The following is an 18,116-nucleotide window of genomic DNA, read 5'->3' as shown; positions in this document are numbered from 1 at the left end:
AGGTTAATTTGCATATTACCCTTTTATTATATGGGATAGAAACCTGGTGCATGGGTGGGGCCTGCTGGTTTGCCCTGAAGGGTGTCCCAGATAAGGTTGGGTGTCCCGCTGGGGTGCCCAGCCAGCCTGGGTGAGGGGCTGATGGGTGTTTGCAGGCTGGTCACACCCCCTTCAGGGTCGGGGTCCCCACTGGGGTGACTGGCCAGCCTGGGTGAGGGGCTGTTTTCAGGCTGGCCACACCCCCTTTAGGGTGGGGGGTCCCCACTGGGGTGCCTGGCCAGTCTGGATGAGGGGCTGAGGGCAGTTTTCAGGCTGGCCAAGCCCCTCCAGTGACGGAAGCTCCCAGCCTTTCCTTTTTATCTTTTTGGTTTTTTTTATTCTGGGATTTATTTACCTTCTATAATTGTAACTTTGTAGCCTTGAGAGGAGCTCAGAGCTGGCCAGGGCAGGTAGGAGGGAAGCCTCCTGCTTGCTCCAGCTCCATGGCCACGGCCTGCTGAAAGCAGGTGTCTGGAGTTTATTTACCTTTTATAATTGAAACTTTGTTGGTTTGAGTGGAGCTCAGAGCTGCCACGGCAGGCGGGAAGCATGGCTTCCTCCATCATTTGGGCAACCAAGCCTCCTGCTTGCTCCAGCTCCGTGGCTGCTGGCCGCCATCTTGGTTGGGTTAATTTGCATGTAGTTGCTCTGATTGGCTGGTGGGTGTGGCTTAAGGAATAGCAAAGGTATGGTCAATTTGCATGTTTGTCTTTTATTAGTGTAGATGTTTTGTGGGACCCAATGGTGCAATCTCTCAGGTCTTCTGAGCTGGGTATTCCAGGGATGCCCTCTACTTGGGATATTTGGATTCTCTAGGTGTACTTGTGTCTTGAGTGTTATTGTCCCATTCGTGGATGGAGTCTCTTCTCAGGATGTCTGGTTATGTGGCTTGCTTTCTACCATGTTAACTGAACAAAATACAACTAGACAAGATATGACACAAAGGGAAGAAAACAGGAATGTACTTACTACACCAATAATGCCAATAAAAGTGACCACCAGAGCAAAGTGAGTTAAGAGAGTGAACACAGAGCATAAATAATTTAAAGAAAAGAAAAAAAGGTAAGAGAGAAAAGAAAAAGAAGAAAAAAGAAGAGAAAAAAAATATGGGGAGAAAATACCACAAAACAAACAGATAAGCCAAAAAATGCAAATGACAACCACCCAGAAAAAGCATGGGACAGAATGTTTAGAGGCAGAGCTTATATACAGAAAGTAAGGTTAAGGAATTGAATGAATAGGGGAAGGACCATAATTCAGTATAGAAGAGGTAGAAAGAGAATGGGTGTATAAGAAGAAAAGAAAAATTTTTTAAAAAGATAAAACAAAAAAATATATATTTAAATTTATCTATTTATTTATTCATCTATTTTTGAAAAAGGAGAAAAGAGGTGAGAGCAGGTAGGCTTGAGTTTAGTGAGTGAAACTAATTAAAGAATTAGAAGAAAATAGTGAGAGAAGAGAGGAAAACAAGCATAAAAAATTGACTAGTGAAAAAAGAGAAAGGAGAAGGATGCATGGACTTGGAGCATGGGAGAGGAAATTAGATATATGAGTAACTCAACAGAGACTACAATAATAATAACATGTCAATAAAGCAGATAAATAAGATCAATTGTAACAAGGGGTAAAAAGGAAGGAAAGAGAAAAACTAAAATGGGGACAGGAGAAGGGAAAACAGAATGAAAGAGGGAGAAGGGAGGAAGAAAAGGGTGGAAAATAAGAAAAAAGATAGGATAAAATAACAATTAAAAAATAAAAATAGAATGAAGAAAAAATTAAACAAAAATTAAAGAAAAACAATTTTTTAAAATAAAAGATAAAAAAATAAAAAAGTGAAGTGTTGTTCACTTCAGCCAAGTTTTAATGCCCCATGGGGGCTGATTTAAGACCCCACTCTTCTGTTCTGTCTGCCACTTCTCAGTTTCCTGTTAGGTAGTAGGCACTCTTGAAGTTCCTAGAAATCCACAGCTCCTTTGTTTGTGTCTGTGTCCACAGCCTTGGCTGCAAGCAGGCAGAATCAATCAGCCCCCTGTTTGCCTGCTGTCAATGTTAATTTCTCAAGTGTCTCTTTCTGACAAGGGCTTTAGATGTGCTATATCTCTTTCTGGTTCTGAATGCCCCATTTCAACCTAGTCTGAGAGGGCTCCTTGTGGCTATTTAGAGCCTTTATTTTCTCTGCAAAGCTTGAGGCTGGGATTGGCTTCACTGGCTGCCTTGAAGCTGCTAGAATGGGCTGGCTTTTCAAGAGAAAAAATGGCTGCTTAGGTTTTTAGGGTCAGGAATGATTCAGTGCTAGATTCCTGGTCACCTCTCCCCAACCTTCTCTCCTCCACAGTCTCTCCCCAGACTCCAAAAATATGTACCTCCACCTGCACTGCAGCCACGGGTAAGTGTTTGTATTTGAAAGGTCCTATGAACTGGGTTTAGCAAATAAAAGCAAAGACAAAACAGAGGCAAAACAAGGTAGCTCAGGCAACTCTTGAGGCTGATTTTCTAGGTGCAGCCTCTCGCAGCTGTGGGCTTAGATCTTGAGCCCCCAGATGACAGAAGCACTGTAGACTTCCTTTCCACAGATGGATGTTATACCTGTCCTTAAGGCCCAGGTTACTTCTGACCCTCTCATCCTGGTGGTCATGCATCTTTTTCTCTAGCCCAGACCCCCAATCCTAGCATTTTCCAGGCATCCTCTGCCCTTCCTGGCTGCAAATTCTCACCAGCTGTGTCTACTTTGCCAAATCCAGATGGATGTTATTTGATTTAGGTGCACCTTTTATCTACTCCAGGATAAGGCTCAATACACGTTTATCTATTTGGCTGCCATTTTTTTCTCCTTTTCACACCACAGTTTTTAAAACACATTCATCTGCTGATGGGCACTTAGGTTGCTTCCAAATCTTAGAAATTGTAAATTGTGCTGCTATGAACATAGGGGTGCATATGTTTTTTCTGATTGGTGTTTTTGATTTCTTGGGATCTATTCCTAGAAGTGGGATTACTGGGTCAAATGAAGTTCCATTTTTAATTTTTTGAGGAAACTCCATACTGTTTTTCCATAATGGCTGCACCAGTCTGCATTTCCTCCAGCAGTGCAGGAGGGTTCCTTTTTCTCCACATCCTTGCCAGCACTTGTTGTTTTTTGATTTGTTGATGATAGCCATTCTGACAGGTGTGAGGTGTTACCTCATTGTCATTTTTCTTTGCATTTCTAAGATGATTAGTGACTTTGAGCATTTTTCCATATGTCCCTTGGCATTCTGTATGTCCACTTTTGAAAAGTGTCTATTTAGGTCCTTTGCACATTTTTTATTGAATTTTTAATCTTTTTTTTATTAAGTTGTACGAGTTCCCTGTAAATTTTGGAGATTGAACCCTTATCAGGTGTAACATTAGCACATATATTCTGCCATGCAGTGGGCTCTCTTGTTTTGTTGATGGTTTCTTTTTCTGTGTAGAAGTTTTTTATTTTGATGTAGTCCTATTTGTTTATTTTCTCATTAGTTTCCATTGTACTAGGAAATGTGTCAGTAAAAATCTTGCTATGACATATGTCTAATATTTTGCTGCCTATGGATTTTTCTAAGATTTTTTAAGGTTTCCCATCTTACATTTAAGTCTTCTATCCATTTTGAGTTTATTTCTGTTTATGGTGTAATTTGGTGGTCTAGATTCATGTTTTTTGCATGTATCTTTCCAATTTTCACAACACCAAGCGAAAGGAATCTGTCTTGCTTCCATTGCATGCTCTTGCTTCCCTTGTCAAATATTAATTGAGCACAATGGCTTGGGTTGATTTCTGGGTTCTCTGTTCTGTTCCATTGGTCTACATGTCTGTTCTTGTGTCAGTACCATGCAGTTTTGATATATGGTATTGTGATCCCTCCAAATTTGTTCTTCTTTCTCAGGATTCTTGTAGCTATTCATTGTCTTTTTTTAATTTCATGTAAATTTTAAGAGAGTTTGTTCTAGGACTGTAAAATATGCCTTTGGTATTTTAATGGGGATTGCATTGAATCTATAGATTGCTTTGGGTAGTATGGGCATTTTAATGATATTGATTCGACCAATCCATGTGCTGCGACCTTTGCAGCAGGTTCAGGATGACTTGAAGGAAAGCCTATGACAAAATAAATACTCTATACAAAAAATATGAATTTAGAAGGCATTGGGGGGCCAAGTGGGACCTCTTTCATGAAGAAGAACACTGAGCTCAGGTCCTGTCTCCTTTTTATTCACTTTGAATACACATTTGCCCTTTAGCAATGTGTACAGACAGATCAAAGGTAAAGTTTGGTATACAATGTAAAGATTATCAGGTCAGAAGAAAGCCTCAAGCCATTGCAATCACAGCAGGGCAGTCATGCTGATAGTCAGCCCTACTGAATATCAAAGTCCATTGGCCTTCCAATGTCTCTTTTTTTATGCTAACTGCTGTTTGCTTTAACCTCCGGCATCCATGAACACAATATATTCTTCCATTTGTTTATGTCTTCTGTCTTTTTTTCAACATCCTGCAGTTTTCTGAGTAAAGGCCTTTTAACTCCCTAGTTAAGTTTATTCCTAAGTCCCTTATATTTTTGTTGCAATTGTAAATGGGATTGCTTTTTTAGTTTCTCTTTCTGTGAGTTCATCATTGGTGTATAAAAAAGCCATAGATTTCTGGGTGAAATTTTGTATCCTGCTACATTGCCAAATTCATTTATTAAGTCTAGTAGTTTTTTGATTGATTCTCTAGGATTTCCTATGTACAATATCATATCAACTGAGAGTAATGACAGTTTTACTTCTTTTCCACTTAGGATGCCTTTTATTTCTTCTTGTCTGATTGCTATGGCTAGCACATCCAGTACTATATCGAACAGGAGTGGTGAAAGTGGGCATCCCTGTCTTGTTCCTGTTCTTAGGGGAAATGGTTTTAATTTTTCCCCATTGAGTATGATGTTGGCTATAGGTTTTCAATATAAGGCTTTTATCAATTTGAGGTATGATTTCTTTATTCCCACTTTGGTATTAGTTTTCTTCAAGAAAGGGTGTTAGATTTTGTCAAGTACTTTTTCTGCATCAATTGATATGATCATGTGCTTTTTGTCTATCAATTTATTTATGTGAGGTATCACATTTATTGATTTGTGAATATTTTACAAGCCTTGCATCTCCAGAATAAATCCCACTTGGTCATGGTGTATGATCTTTTAATGTATTGCTAGAAGCCATTTGTTAATATTTTGTTGAGGATTTTAGCATCTATGTTCATCAGGGATATTGGCCTGTAATTCTCTTTATCTGGTTTTAGGATTAGGATAACAATGTCTTCATAGGAAGAGCTTGGAAGTGCTCCTTCTTGAATTTTTTGGAATAGTCTGAGGAGGATCAGTGTTAGTTCTTCTTTGAATGTTTAGTAAAACTCCCCTGTGAGGCTGTCTGCACTAGGGCTTTTGTTTGCTGGAAGTTTTTTGATTACTGCTTCAATTTCATCACTAGTTATCAGCCTATTCAGGTTTTCTGATTCTTCCTTATTGAGTTTTGGGAGATTGTATTTTTTTTTAGGAATATGTCCATTTCTTCTATGTTTTCCAATTTGTTGGAATGGAGTTGTCCATAGTTGTTGTTTTTTCTTTTTACAATCCTTTGTATGTTTATGGGGTTGGTTGCTATTTCACTTCTTTCATTTCTGATTTTATTTGGGTCATCTCTCTTTGTTTATTGGTGAGCCTGGCTTGTTTATCCTTTCAAAGAACCAGCTCTTGGTTTTATTGATCTTTTGTAGTTTTTTTTTTTTGTCTCTATGTCATTTATTTCCACTCTGGTCTTTATTATTTTCTTACTTCTGATCACTCTGGACTTTTCTTGTCACTCTCTTTTTAATTCTTGAAGTTGTAAAGTTAGATAATTTGTTACCAGTTTTTGTTGTTATTGTGTTTTGAGATAAGCCTGTAATGCTATGAACTTCCCTCTCAGGAGAGTTTTCACTGTGTTCTATAGATTATGGATTGTTGTGTTTTCATTGTCATTTTTTTCCAGGATGTTTTCTATTCTTTGATCTCTTTGGTAACCCAATCATCTACTTCTATAAAAACCCTGGGTGGTGTTCATCATGGCCAGAAGCTCATCCAACCAGAAGGAAGTCAGTCCTGCAGGGGTTGTCTTGGAAATGGCTGCGCCCCCCCCACCCCCACCCCTATCTGTTTCCTGGAGCTGTTTCCTATAAGAGCAGGGTTTGAGGCAGGAACCCGCCCTCAGAGCATGGAGGCATATCTTTAGTGAACCTGAGTGGGGGTGGCTGAAAGGCTTAGAAAAGACAGACAAGAGAATGAAAGCTGGGTCTCAGTGGGACACTGCTTCTCTGAGAGACAGCGACCATGCCCACAGCTGTGTCTTTATTTTATAGCAGATACCAGGAGGCAAAGTAAGGGCGTGACCAAGATGTTTACAACTTTCTCCTGAGTTTCAATCCTACTCAACTACATGCACCTGAACTCTATCAAGCCTACATCACTCAGGCACTTGGGGCCGCGTGTTCGGATCATAGGTTCAAGCTTACAACTATAGCTGTTGGCTATAATTGTGCTGAGAGGGCCCTGCCCTCCAAGCTGGGACTTGCACGTGGCAATGAGAGGACTGTGCCCTCTCATCAGTCCAAGGCTTGAACTTGTCCAAAACACTGTAGTGGCTCCCCACAATAAAGTTTTAATACATTATATTAGAGGTTGTGGAGGTACTGTTTTACCCACAGCATCTACAGGAATCCTGAAAATTTACTTCTCGGGTGGAAACACCTTTCATTTCCAATATAAATTACCCATTCCACTAAATGAAACTTTAGTTTCTAGACTCGATATAAACAGTGAAGTTGCTAAAACTATTAAAAAGGCCCAACTTCTCATTATTGATGAATGCATCATGGCATCCAGTCATGCTATAAACACCATAGACAGATTACTAAGAGAAATTATGAATTTGAATGTTGTATTTCGTGGGAAAGTTCTCCTTCTTGGAGAGGATTTTCGACAATGTCTCAGTATTGTACTGCATGCTATGGGATCGGCCATAGTACAAACGACTTTAAAGTACTGTAATGTTTGGGGATGTTTCAATAAATTGTCTCTTAAAACAAATATGAGATCAGAGGATTCTGCTTATAGTGAATAGTTAGTAAAACTTGGAGAGGGCAAACTTGACAGCATTTTTCATTTAGGAATGAATTATTATTGAAATCCCCTGTGAAATGATTTGTAATGGATCTATTAGTGAAGCTACCTTTGGAAATAGTGTATCTATAGAAATTCTTTGTCCCAAACAATGAGCATGTTCAAAAATTTTTAAATGAAGAAATTTTGGATATACTTGATGGAGATTTTCACACATATTTGAGTGATGATTCTACTGATCCCACAGATGATGCTGAAAAGAAAAATTTTCCCATTGAATTTCTTAATAGTTTTACTTCTTTGGGAATGCTGTGTCATAAATTAAAATTGAAAGTGGGTGCAATCTTCATGCTATTGAGAAATCTTAATAGTAAATGGGGTCTTTGTAATGGTACCAGATTTATTATCAAAAGATTACGACCTAACATTATCGAAGCTGAAGTATTAACAGCATCTGCAGAGGGAGAGGTTGTTCTGATTCCAAGAATTGATTTGTCCCCATCTGACACTGGCCTCCTATTTAAATTAATTTAACGACAGTTTCCCATGATGTCAGCATTTGCGATGATTATTAATAAATCATAAGGACAAACTCTAGACAAAGTAGGAATATTCCTACCTGAATCTGTTTTCACACATGTTCAGTTATATGTTGCTTTCTCTTGAGTTTGAAGAGCATGTGACGTTACAGTTAAAGTTCTAAATACTTCCATCACAAGGGAAATTAGTCAAGCACTCTGAAGGTGTTTTCACTCTTAATGTGGTGTACAGGGAGATATTAAAATAAGTTTAATCACTTTATCAGTCATTGTTTGCATCACTGTTGTTTTTATATCATGTTTTTATTGTTTTCATATCATGTTTTTGTTGTTTGTATATCATGCCTCTGTTGTTGTTATATCCTTTTGTTACTGTTTATTTACTAATAAATTTATATATTATTTTCATATACATTTTACTAACTTCCCTTTATCTCTCACACTTCCATTATAGAGAAAGGGGAAATAGCAATATTAAAATATCTCTGCTAAGTAATTCCATTTTTAAAAAAATATATATTTTATTGATTTTTTTACAGAGAGGAAGGGAGAGGATAGAGAGTTAGAAACATCGATGAAAAAAAAAAAAAAAAAACATCGATGAGAGAGAAACATCAATCGGCTGCCTCCTGCACACTCCTCCCTGAGGATGTGCCCGCAACCAAGGTACATGCCCTTGACCGGAATCAACCTGGGACCCTTGAGTCCGCAGGCCGATGCTCTATCCACTGAGCCAAACCGGTTAGTGACATGGTCGGCAAACTGCGGCTCGAGAGCCATATGCGGCTCTTAAGCCCCTTGAGTGCGGCTCTTCCACAAAATACCACGTGTGGGCACGCACATACAGTGCGATTGAAATTTTATGGCTCCATCTTGGATGGCTGGGAGCAGACCTTCCAGGTCCCAGTTTCTACGGCTGCTGCTTGGCTGCTGTTGTTGCCAGGCCATCGCTCATCTTTGTGCTGCTGCCTCCTCTCTGGCACATGCTCTCGCTCCTGAGCCTGGAAGCAAGACACGAAAATACCAGTGAAAGTGGGAAGCAGGGCTTGCTGCTCCCTCTCCCCTTGTCCACAGTTCAGTTCACTTGAGAGGTCAGAACACACAGAGCAGAGACGCAGGAAAAGGGGAAATGAGATGGGATTTCAAAAAGGAGAGACGATGGTGTGAGAGCCCCAGATCTGAATACACTCTAACTGAGAAGCAAGCACTGAGGCCACCTGTGTGAGGTTGGGGTGAGAAAACAGTAAAAAGATGAGCTGGAGACTCATTTCCCCATCCTCGCTCCATATAAGAATTTTAAGACAGTAACAGTCAGTCCAACTTGGTACCCATTAGGGGCACCGGAGGCGGCCTCACATTTGCGTGGACCTTTGGTTTGCGGTCGGTGCTGTGCAGTTTCATCCATAAGCTGTAAGCAGGAGCGTCTGCTGTAGGCGACATGGCGACCAGAACCAGGACCTGCATCCCCAGACGGTGTGTATTTTGTGGGCCCAGAGGCTGCTGAGCGCACAGCAGTGCTGCGGAGTCAGGACCACACCCTTGTCCCCAGTGCTCCTGCCTCTCCAGGCAGCAGGTCTGGGCGTTGGTTCCTGGGTCACAGCCCATGACAGAGGCTGGTGAGCGGGGAGCGCTGCAGGGTTCCTGCAGAGGGCAGAGGGCAGAGGGCAGAGTGCAGAGGGCAGGGCCCACCCTGCAGGAGGGCGGAGCTGGGTGGCGCTGCATGAGCATGCGCATCCGGGAGAGCCACCTGGGTCATGTGGGAGGTCACAAGGCGAGGGGACTGCAGGACACAGGGAGACACCTGGAAGCTGCCCTTAGCCCTGAAGCTCAGGACAGGCGCTCCCCCCTCACCCCCACTCCCTCCCACAGCCAGAGTCCCAGGTGCTATGACAGCGCCCGCCCGCCCGCCCGGTGGGAGCAGAGGCAGCCCATGCTCTCAGATTCTTGTTAAAGCTTTACTCTAGTGTGTCTGAGTGTCTGCTTACATCACTTAATAATTAAATAATTAGATTGACACACAGAGATCCCCATGCGTGTCGGTGGGAATTAGGAAGTCAGCGGCGTGCCTGATAGCTCAACAACTGACCTCTCCAGGATGGGAATTCGCCAGCAGGTTGCCTGCAGATGAAACGGTCACATGTTGCCGTCCTCTGTCTGCAGCCTGCCACACGCTACTGCACATTTAAACTTGCCGGGTTTTAAAGTCATGGGAAACAATTTTTGTAAAACTCTTAAAAATGGTGTGTGTGTAAGAGAGAGAGAGAGGGAGAGAAAGAGAGAGAGAGAGATGGTAAGATAGAGGTGAGAAAAATAGAGCTAAATATAAAATAGCGGTCCATCCCATTGGTTGTGTTTCTTGGGTGACCCTAAGTCATCCGTAGCTCTTGATCCCATTCTCTCCTCAACTGTCTGCCTTTTCTGGCCCTTTCCAGGGTCCTGCTCTGTGGGACGATCTCTGACTCCTTGTGGGGCAGAGGGAAGCCTGGGCTCCGGGTCCCACAGAGACCTTCAGGGTCAGGGTCACAAGGAAGAAAAAGGTTGGGAACACAAGCGTCACTGCAGACCTGCCGTCCCCCCTCCCCTCTCGCCCTCCTCTCGCTAACCCCCCCGCCCCCAAGCTCAGGCTCAGCGCCAGCTGTCACAGAGCATGGCACATGGTCCCAGCACAGGCTGAGGAGGCCCTGGAACACGCTGTGACTGGGGGGAAGGTGTATGGATTGACTTTCTATCCAGGTCAGACAAGCATTTGGAAGCCCTGGAGACACAGGCAGGAGCCTGAGATCCCATGGGGCCCCGTTTGTTCACTGGCAGGTCTCACAGCTACTTGGGAGGTCAGATGACACCCACCTGCCTGTCCCCCAGGGGCACATGCAGGTCACAGCCCAGGCCAGGCCCGCACCCACCTGCCTGTTCCCCAGGGGCACATGCAGGTCACAGCCCAGGCCAGGCCCGCACCCACCTGCCTGTCAGCCTCGGGGAGGCCTCCCACCCTCTCTCCTTGGAGACTCCATCAGCTCCTCCTGCTTCGCCGGGACGAGGTTCCTGCGCTAAACCTCCCTCCGGCCCCTTCGCAGGCGCAGGCAGTTCTCCTGACTCACAGAAGGGTTATTCCAGGCTGTTGCTCCGTCCTGTCCATGTCTTTCCTCACAGGTCCCCTCGCTTTGCTGAAATCTCCCCTCCTCCCTCCGGGAAGCATGTTTCCCTGAAGACCTGGGAGGGCGCTCATTCCGTTTGGGAAACAGTCACCTCAGAGGCACTGGGAGTTGGGACTGTGAACTAGGACGTCTACTCAGGTTCATTCTCTTGTAACGTTTTATACTTTTCACTGTCAACTTCCTCAGGTTTATCCTTAGCATTTCCTGTTGACATGGTGGCACATGGCCCTGCTGTTGTGACAATGCTGACAGCGCACTGGTAATGCAGTCACTCTGCCTGGGTTTGCATCACAGCATCCCGATTGGACGCCTCAGGCCACAGCACCTCTCAGCACGTCCTGGACTCAGGCCTGGGCTTGACGGATCCGCCTGATGTCGCCAGCAGGCAGTCCCCACGGGAACATTTCCTCTGTGAGTGAGGGAGTCCTGCTTGTGCACAACATGAATGTAGCGAGAATCGGAGCGAGAAATGCATCTGATCCTTGAAATGGAGTCAAGGATGTGACATCTCAGAACATGGGGCCCCAGGAACAGCAGGTGCGATGAGGACCTGCCAGCAGGAGGCCCTGCTGAGCTGATGGACTTGCCCGGAGGAGCAGCAGGTGCCTGTTCAGCTAGGGGAGCGGGCGGGCTGGCATCTCTGGGGCAGAAAAGCCTCCGGCACCGGGTACTCCCCGGCCGGCTCCCATCCAAGCCCTAACCAGGCCCGACCCTGCTGAGCTGCCAGATCAGTGGAGATGGGGCACGTTCAGGGTGGAAGATGCAGGCGGCGGCATCTTCCCCATCTGCCCACGAGCCCCGCCTGGCCTCCAGGCCCCTCAGCCCTTGGCCCCACTCTGAGCTGGTGCTCCGCCTGCACCCGCCCTCTCCCTGGGACCAGCTCTCTCGCTGAGCCTTTAGCTGTCCCTCAACCCACCCCCCCCCCAACTCTGAGCTTCCAAAGGGGCAGGAGGGCACCTCCTAGTGAGTGGGATTCCCTGGGTATTAAGAGAGGGGGTGCCCTCCCCAGTGGGAAAAGAAGGAGCCCCCTAGGGAGGGCGGAAGGGGCTGGGCGGCCCAGGGCCTTTTGTGGGGGGCTGTGGGGTTTTGTTAGCAGGTGGGGGTACCTCCCTCTGCAGCAGGGAAAGTGTTCAGTTCCCCTTGTTTCCAGGCACTTGGGTCCCCAGAGGAGCACTGGGGCTTCCTCCTGGCCAGACGGGTAAGAGACATCCTCTAACTGAGGGGTGCCCTCTGCAAGTCAGGCGACATGTTTTCCTGACTGGGGGTGCTGGTCTGGGGGGACCCACGAGAGTAGGCGGGGACACTCACCAGGGCAGGGAGTGGGGTGGGGGGTGAGGCTGGAGGGAGTATCGGGATGGCAGGAGGGGCGGGTGGTTCCTGCAACAGTCAGCACAGTCCCTGAGGGACAGCCCAGGGCCTAGGTGGGCAGCTGGGAAATTCCTCGGAAACAAGACCCTGGGGCACCCGGGGAGCAGCCCCAGGTGTGGGGGCTGGGGGGGGCGGGGAGGCCACCTCTGGGGCAGAAAGGTGACAGCACCGGTCCTCCCCTGAGCCAAACCGGCCAGGGCCTCCCACTCACGCACTAACCAGGCCCAAGGCCACTTAGCCTCCCAGTTCAGAGGCCATGGGGAGCGCTCAGGGTGGTATCCCTGAATGTGGTGGGGGCGGCACCTGGGAGCCCCCAAAAATGTAGCCTGGCCTCCAGGCCCCTCTGCCCTGGGCCCCCACCTGAGCTCATGCCCCACGACCCACGCCCCACGCCCTCTCCCACTGCACACTCTCCAATGGGGCAACCCCAGGCTCCTGCCATGCACCCAGCGTTCCAGCGAAGCCGCCATCGTTCGAGGGCCACAGCCCCGGCAACCAAACAGGGACCGCACTGCCCACTCACAACTGTGATGAGGTGGGAGTTTTGCCCATCAGAGCAAATAGCCACAGGGTGAGGGTGCTTACCCAGAGGTCACAGGTAAAGGATTTACAGGCTGTGGGCAACCAAGGGTTTCAATTCTAGCTCAGCCCCTTTACTACTGGTTGCCCGTAAGGGAGTCACTCCCCCTCTCTGTGCTGCTGTAGCCTCACCTGTACAATGGGCCAAGCTGCTGCTCCTACTGCCCCACCTGCCCTGCGGGCTTTCCGCTTCCTAGCCAGCATCTCACCACCCTCCCCTCCCCCAGCTTTCCTGGGACTTTACAGGACCCTCTGGACCTCTTTCATGGACCCTGGACAAGTCACTGCTCTCCTGTCTCCTTGTTAATACCAGCTGTCAGAGTCCCACACGAAAGAGCAAGCAGGAAAGATTTCTTGGCAGGACTCTTGGCAGGCGTTAGAGCAGGGACAGACTGCCCACCAGGGAGATGGCATCTGGGAAACATAAACCATCCAGGGTTTCAAGGGTTTGGGGACAGGGGGTCACACCTGAGTGGGCAGGAGAAAGGGTGCCTGGCCATGTGATAGGCTGGAAAAAGGCACCTGATTAGGGGGCAGAGCACGTGATGGCCACAAGTGGGCATGTGATCAGGGGCAGGGCCACATGATGGCCACAAGTGGGCATGTGATCAGGGGCAGAGCACGTGATGGCCACAAGTGGGCATGTGATCAGGGGCAGGGCCACATGATGGCCACAAGTGGGCATGTGATCAGGGGCAGGGCCACATGATGGCCACAAGTGGGCATGTGATCAGGGGCAGAGCACGTGATGGCCACAAGTGGGCATGTGATCAGGGGCAGGGCCACATGATGGCCACAAGTGGGCATGTGATCAGGGGCAGGGCCACGTGATGGCCACAAGTGGGCATGTGATCAGGGGCAGGGCCACGTGATGGCCACAAGTGGGCATGTGATCAGGGGCAGAGCACGTGATGGCCACAAGTGGGCATGTGATCAGGGGCAGGGCCACATGATGGCCGCAAGTAGACACCTTATTAGGGAGGCTATGCTTCATGATAGGCCAGATGTGGGCAGCTGATCAGGGGGGCAAGGCCACGTGATGACTGGAAGTGGGCACCTAATCAGGGGATGGGGCCAGGTGATGGCCATAAGTGGACATGTGATCAACGGCAGGGCCACCTAATGGCCAGAAGTGGGCGCCTGATCAGGGGCCGAGGCCTCATCAAGGCTGAAAGTGGGCAGGTGATCAGGAGGCGGGGCCACATGATCATTCGAGAGTGGGGCTGAGCTCCCACCTGATGTCTGCACCTGCTGTCTAAGGGGTCACCACACTTCCCCTGCCAGAATGGTTTGAGGACCCTGGAGTTGCAGGTAAGACCTGGGGTCTAGTGACAGGCTGAGGCACAGGATTAGCTGGGCCCTGGAACTTCCGTGGAGCTCTGAGTGTGCTGTGCACCAAATGGCTTCTCCAGGGGATGGGAGATGTGGCCACGGAGGTGTGTGGCATCAGGGACTTGTACCAGGCGGCACCCGGGTGGAGTCACCTCTCAGAGAGCGAATGCAGGAAGTCAGAGGGGTTTGGAGACCCGACCCGGAATTAATTTCTTTTCCAGGTAAAACTAAATCTGCCAGGGGATGCAGGCAGGGGAAGCTGGAAACAGGGAAAATTATGGTACTTTGGAATCTAAGCCACAGGCAGGGAGGGGAGGCCTGTGCTCTACACAGAATGTGCCCTTGGCCCAATGCCTGGCACTGCATCAAAGTCACCAGCTGGGATAGAGCCCGGACAAAGAGAGCAAGTGGCCAGAGGCAGAGGTGTTAATAATGGAACCCTGTCCCCTGGGGGTGAAGGAGTGGGTAGGGAAGGGTGGAGCCCATCAGAGCAAAATGGCCAGTTTGAGGGTACTTACCCAGAGGTCACAGATAAAGGATTTACAGGCTGTGGACAACCAAGGGCTCCAATTCTAGCTCAGCCCTTTGACTACTGTGTGCCCATAAGGAAGTCCCTCTCCCTCTCTGCACTGATGTAGCCTCGCCTCACAAATGGGCCACAGCTGCTCCTCCTACTGCCCCACTTGCTCTGAGGGCTTTCCACTTCCTAGTCAGCACCTCAACAGCCATCCCTCCCCCAGCTTTCCCGGGACTTTACAGCACCCTCTGGAGCTCTTTCATGGACCCTGGGATGGAAAAAGCGAGGCGCTGTGTGGTTCCCTTAGCAGTGCCTCCCCAGGACTGTGGGTTCAATCCATTCCCCTGGTTGTTGGGCCCCTGTTGACCCCGGGCAGCTGGGGACTTCCACCTATGCAGGAGAATGTCTTCCCACAAACTGCCAAAGAGAGGATGGGAAGGGCAAAAAAAAAAGCCTACAGCACCCGGTATTCCCAGGCGGTCTCCCATCCAAGTACTAACCAGGCCCGACCCTGCTTAGCTTCCGAGATCAGACGAGATCGGGCGCGTTCAGGGTGGTATGGCCGTAGACGCTGGAGCCGGCCTCCGGGAGCCTCAAGAGCCCGCGGCGCCGGGCCTCCAGGCCCGCTGAGCCCTGGGCCCCCTGGCTGACCTGCTGCTCAGCTCCCCCCACCCTCTGCCCCGCCCGCCCTCTGGCCGGGACTACATCTGTCCCTGCTGAGCCACCAGCTGCCTCTCATCCACCTTCTGAGCTTCCAGGAGATGCGAGACGCGGGAGAGCGGCTCCCGGGGGCGGTGTGCGATGTCCCGGGGAGCCCGGAAGGGGGCGCCCTCCCCAACTGGGCTCCGCTAGGGATTCCATTTCACATCCCCATGGCAGCATTTTGTTGGGGAGAATCCAATGGCTAAACACGTAGCTGGGACCAAAAATGTGCATGTGCCTAGGCAGGGTCCAGGGGGAGGGGAGGTGGAGGCCGCCCACCGTGTAGGCCCACAGCCAGCCCCAGGTCTGATGCGCCGTGTCCCGGGAGACCATAGGAGGGGATATGGCCTGGGTGGTCACCCCTTCGTTTCCTCCGTTTCACCCTCTTACAGGTGGAGACCTAGCGAGGTGGCCCAGGGCGGTGTGACTCCACCAGTATCACAGTGCTGAAGCCCAGGCCTGTTGGGAGTGGCGGTCCAGGCCACATCCCACCCCGTCTAGTGATCTGGCCCTCTCTGAGTTTTTGCATCCGGCGCAGGTCACACTGCCCACAGGTGGGGCGGGTTTGATGTCATATACACCGGTCCAGGCCTCTAGAAGACTGTTTCCTGTACCATCCCTCGTGTGTCGGCAGGGTCCCTGGGAAGGCCCAGGAGGACACAATGGCTTTGCCAGGACACTAAGCCAATCAGACAACGCAGGTCTCACTGGGCTCTCCTGAATGCTAGGCCCCTGGTGGCAAGATCGGGGAGCTGTGGGAGAAAGCTGAGTTGGGGAACTTGGAGTATTTCTGGGGGTGTCAGTCAAAAGCCCAGAGGGCTTTCCGGGCAAGTGTGCTTAAAGGAACACATACAGGTAATGGAACCTTGCAAACCTGATGTCACTTCCTCAGTGACAGGACAATACAGAAGCTAGAACTCTGGTCACCAGGCCCCACATTCCTGAGACAGGCCCCTATCACCTCACTTGACTGGAGACCTGGGAGAGAGCAGGATGTTCTCCACTGGTCTCCAGATGTCCTTGGGCTGTGTCTTTGCAAAAGCTTACAACAAAACTGTTTCACACAGGCAGACAGTGGCTCTAGTCTCCCTTCTGACGCCTGCTGTCCTTGAGCAGTGTGTAGCCTCAGGTAACTTAGGACTGCCTAGCGTTGGCCAATCCCAGGGAGGCCACAACTGGGAGCACTTGAGGGCATCGTATCAGTCCTTGCCACTGTGTGTGCCCATGTGGGAGCACACTGACCACCAGAGGGCAGCTCCTGCATTGAGTGCCTGCCCCCTGGTGGTCAGTGTGTGTCATAGTGACCAGTCATTCCCAGTCCTTCTGCTGTTAGGGTCAGTTTGCATATTACCCTTTTACTATATAGGATAGAGGCCTGGTGACGGGTGGGGGCCGGCTGGTTTGCCCTGAAGGGTGTCCCGGATCAGGGTGAGGGTCCCGCTTGGGTGCCTGGCCAGCCTGGGTGAGGGGCTGATGGCTGTTTGCAGCTGGTCACACCCCCTTCAGGGTGGGGGTCCCCAATGGGGTGCCTGGCCAGCCTGGGTGAGCGGTTGATGGCTGTTTTCAGGCTTGCCACACCCCCTTTAAGGTGGGGATCCCCACTGGGGTGCCTGGCCAGCCTGGATGAAGGGCTGAGGGCCATTTTCAGGCTGGCCGGTGACTGAAGCTCCCAGCCTCTCCTTTTTTTTCTTTTTTTTTTTAAATTCTGGGATTTATTTACCTTCTATAATTGAAACTTCATTGCTATCACTGGAGCTGAGAGCCAGCTCCAGCTCTGAGGCCACAGTCTGCTGAAAGCAGGTATCTGGGGTTTGTTTAGCTTCTATAATTGAAACTTTGTTGCTTTCGGAGATTAGAGCCAGGCCGCGGCAAGCGGGGAACCTTGGCTTCCTCCATCACTGGAGCAAGCAAGCCTCCTGCTTGCTTCAGCTGCATGGCTGCCGGCCGCCATCTTGGTTGGCGGTTAATTTGCATATCACCCTGATTAGCCAATGAGAAGCGTACAGTCAATTACTCTTTTTGTCTTTTATTAGATAGGACTAGGGCAGTGATGGCAAACCTATGACACGCGTGTCAGAGGTGACACGCGAACTCATTTTTTTGGTTGATTTTTCTTTGTTAAATGGCATTTAAATATATAAAATAAATATCAAAAATAAGTCTTTGTTTTACTATGGTTGCAAATATCAAAAAATTTCTATATGTGACATGGCACCAGAGTTAAGTTAGGGTTTTTCAAAATGCTGACACGCTGAGCTCAAAAGGTTCACCATCACTGTACTAGGGGCTCGGTGCATGAAATTCGTGCATGGGGAAGGGGGGGTGTCCCTCAGCCCAGCCTACACCCTCTCAAATCTGGGACATCCCTCTCACAATCCAGGACTGCTGGCTCCCAACCGCTCACCTGCCTGCCTGCCTGCCTGCCTGATTGCCCCTAGCCACTTCTGCCTTCCAGCCTGATCACCCCCTAACCACTCCCCTGCCAGCCTAATCAATGTCTAACTGCTCCCCTGCCAGCCTGATTGCCCCTAACTGTCCTCCCCTGCAGGCTTGAGTTCCCCCCCAACTGTCCTCCCCTGCAGGCTGGTCCCTCCCAACTGCCCTCCCCTGCAGGCCTGGGTCCCCCCCAACTGTCCTCCCCTGCAGGCCTGGGTCCCCCTCAACTGTCCTCCCCTGCAGGCCTGGTCCCTCCCAACTGCCCTCCCCTGTTGGCGTGCCTCCCCTGTTGGCCTGGGTA

At 49.1% G+C, this 18,116-nt stretch overlaps 1 non-coding gene across 1 annotated transcript; it reads right to left on the bottom strand.

The window, feature by feature from the left end:
- Nucleotides 1-15,128: 15,128 nt before the first annotated feature.
- Nucleotides 15,129-15,247, bottom strand: LOC139013305 (5S ribosomal RNA). Its single transcript, XR_011471969.1, has one exon. It is a non-coding gene; the product is annotated as a 5S ribosomal RNA (ribosomal RNA).
- Nucleotides 15,248-18,116: the final 2,869 nt, after the last annotated feature.

This window comes from Myotis yumanensis, unplaced genomic scaffold (genome assembly GCF_028538775.1).
Source record: "Myotis yumanensis isolate MYYU_CA2020_CCGP unplaced genomic scaffold, mMyoYum1.0.hap1 SCAF_6, whole genome shotgun sequence".
Lineage (NCBI taxonomy): Eukaryota > Metazoa > Chordata > Mammalia > Chiroptera > Vespertilionidae > Myotis > Myotis yumanensis.
Note: the sequence above shows the minus strand (reverse complement) of the source record. Positions and strands in the feature narration are given on the sequence as shown.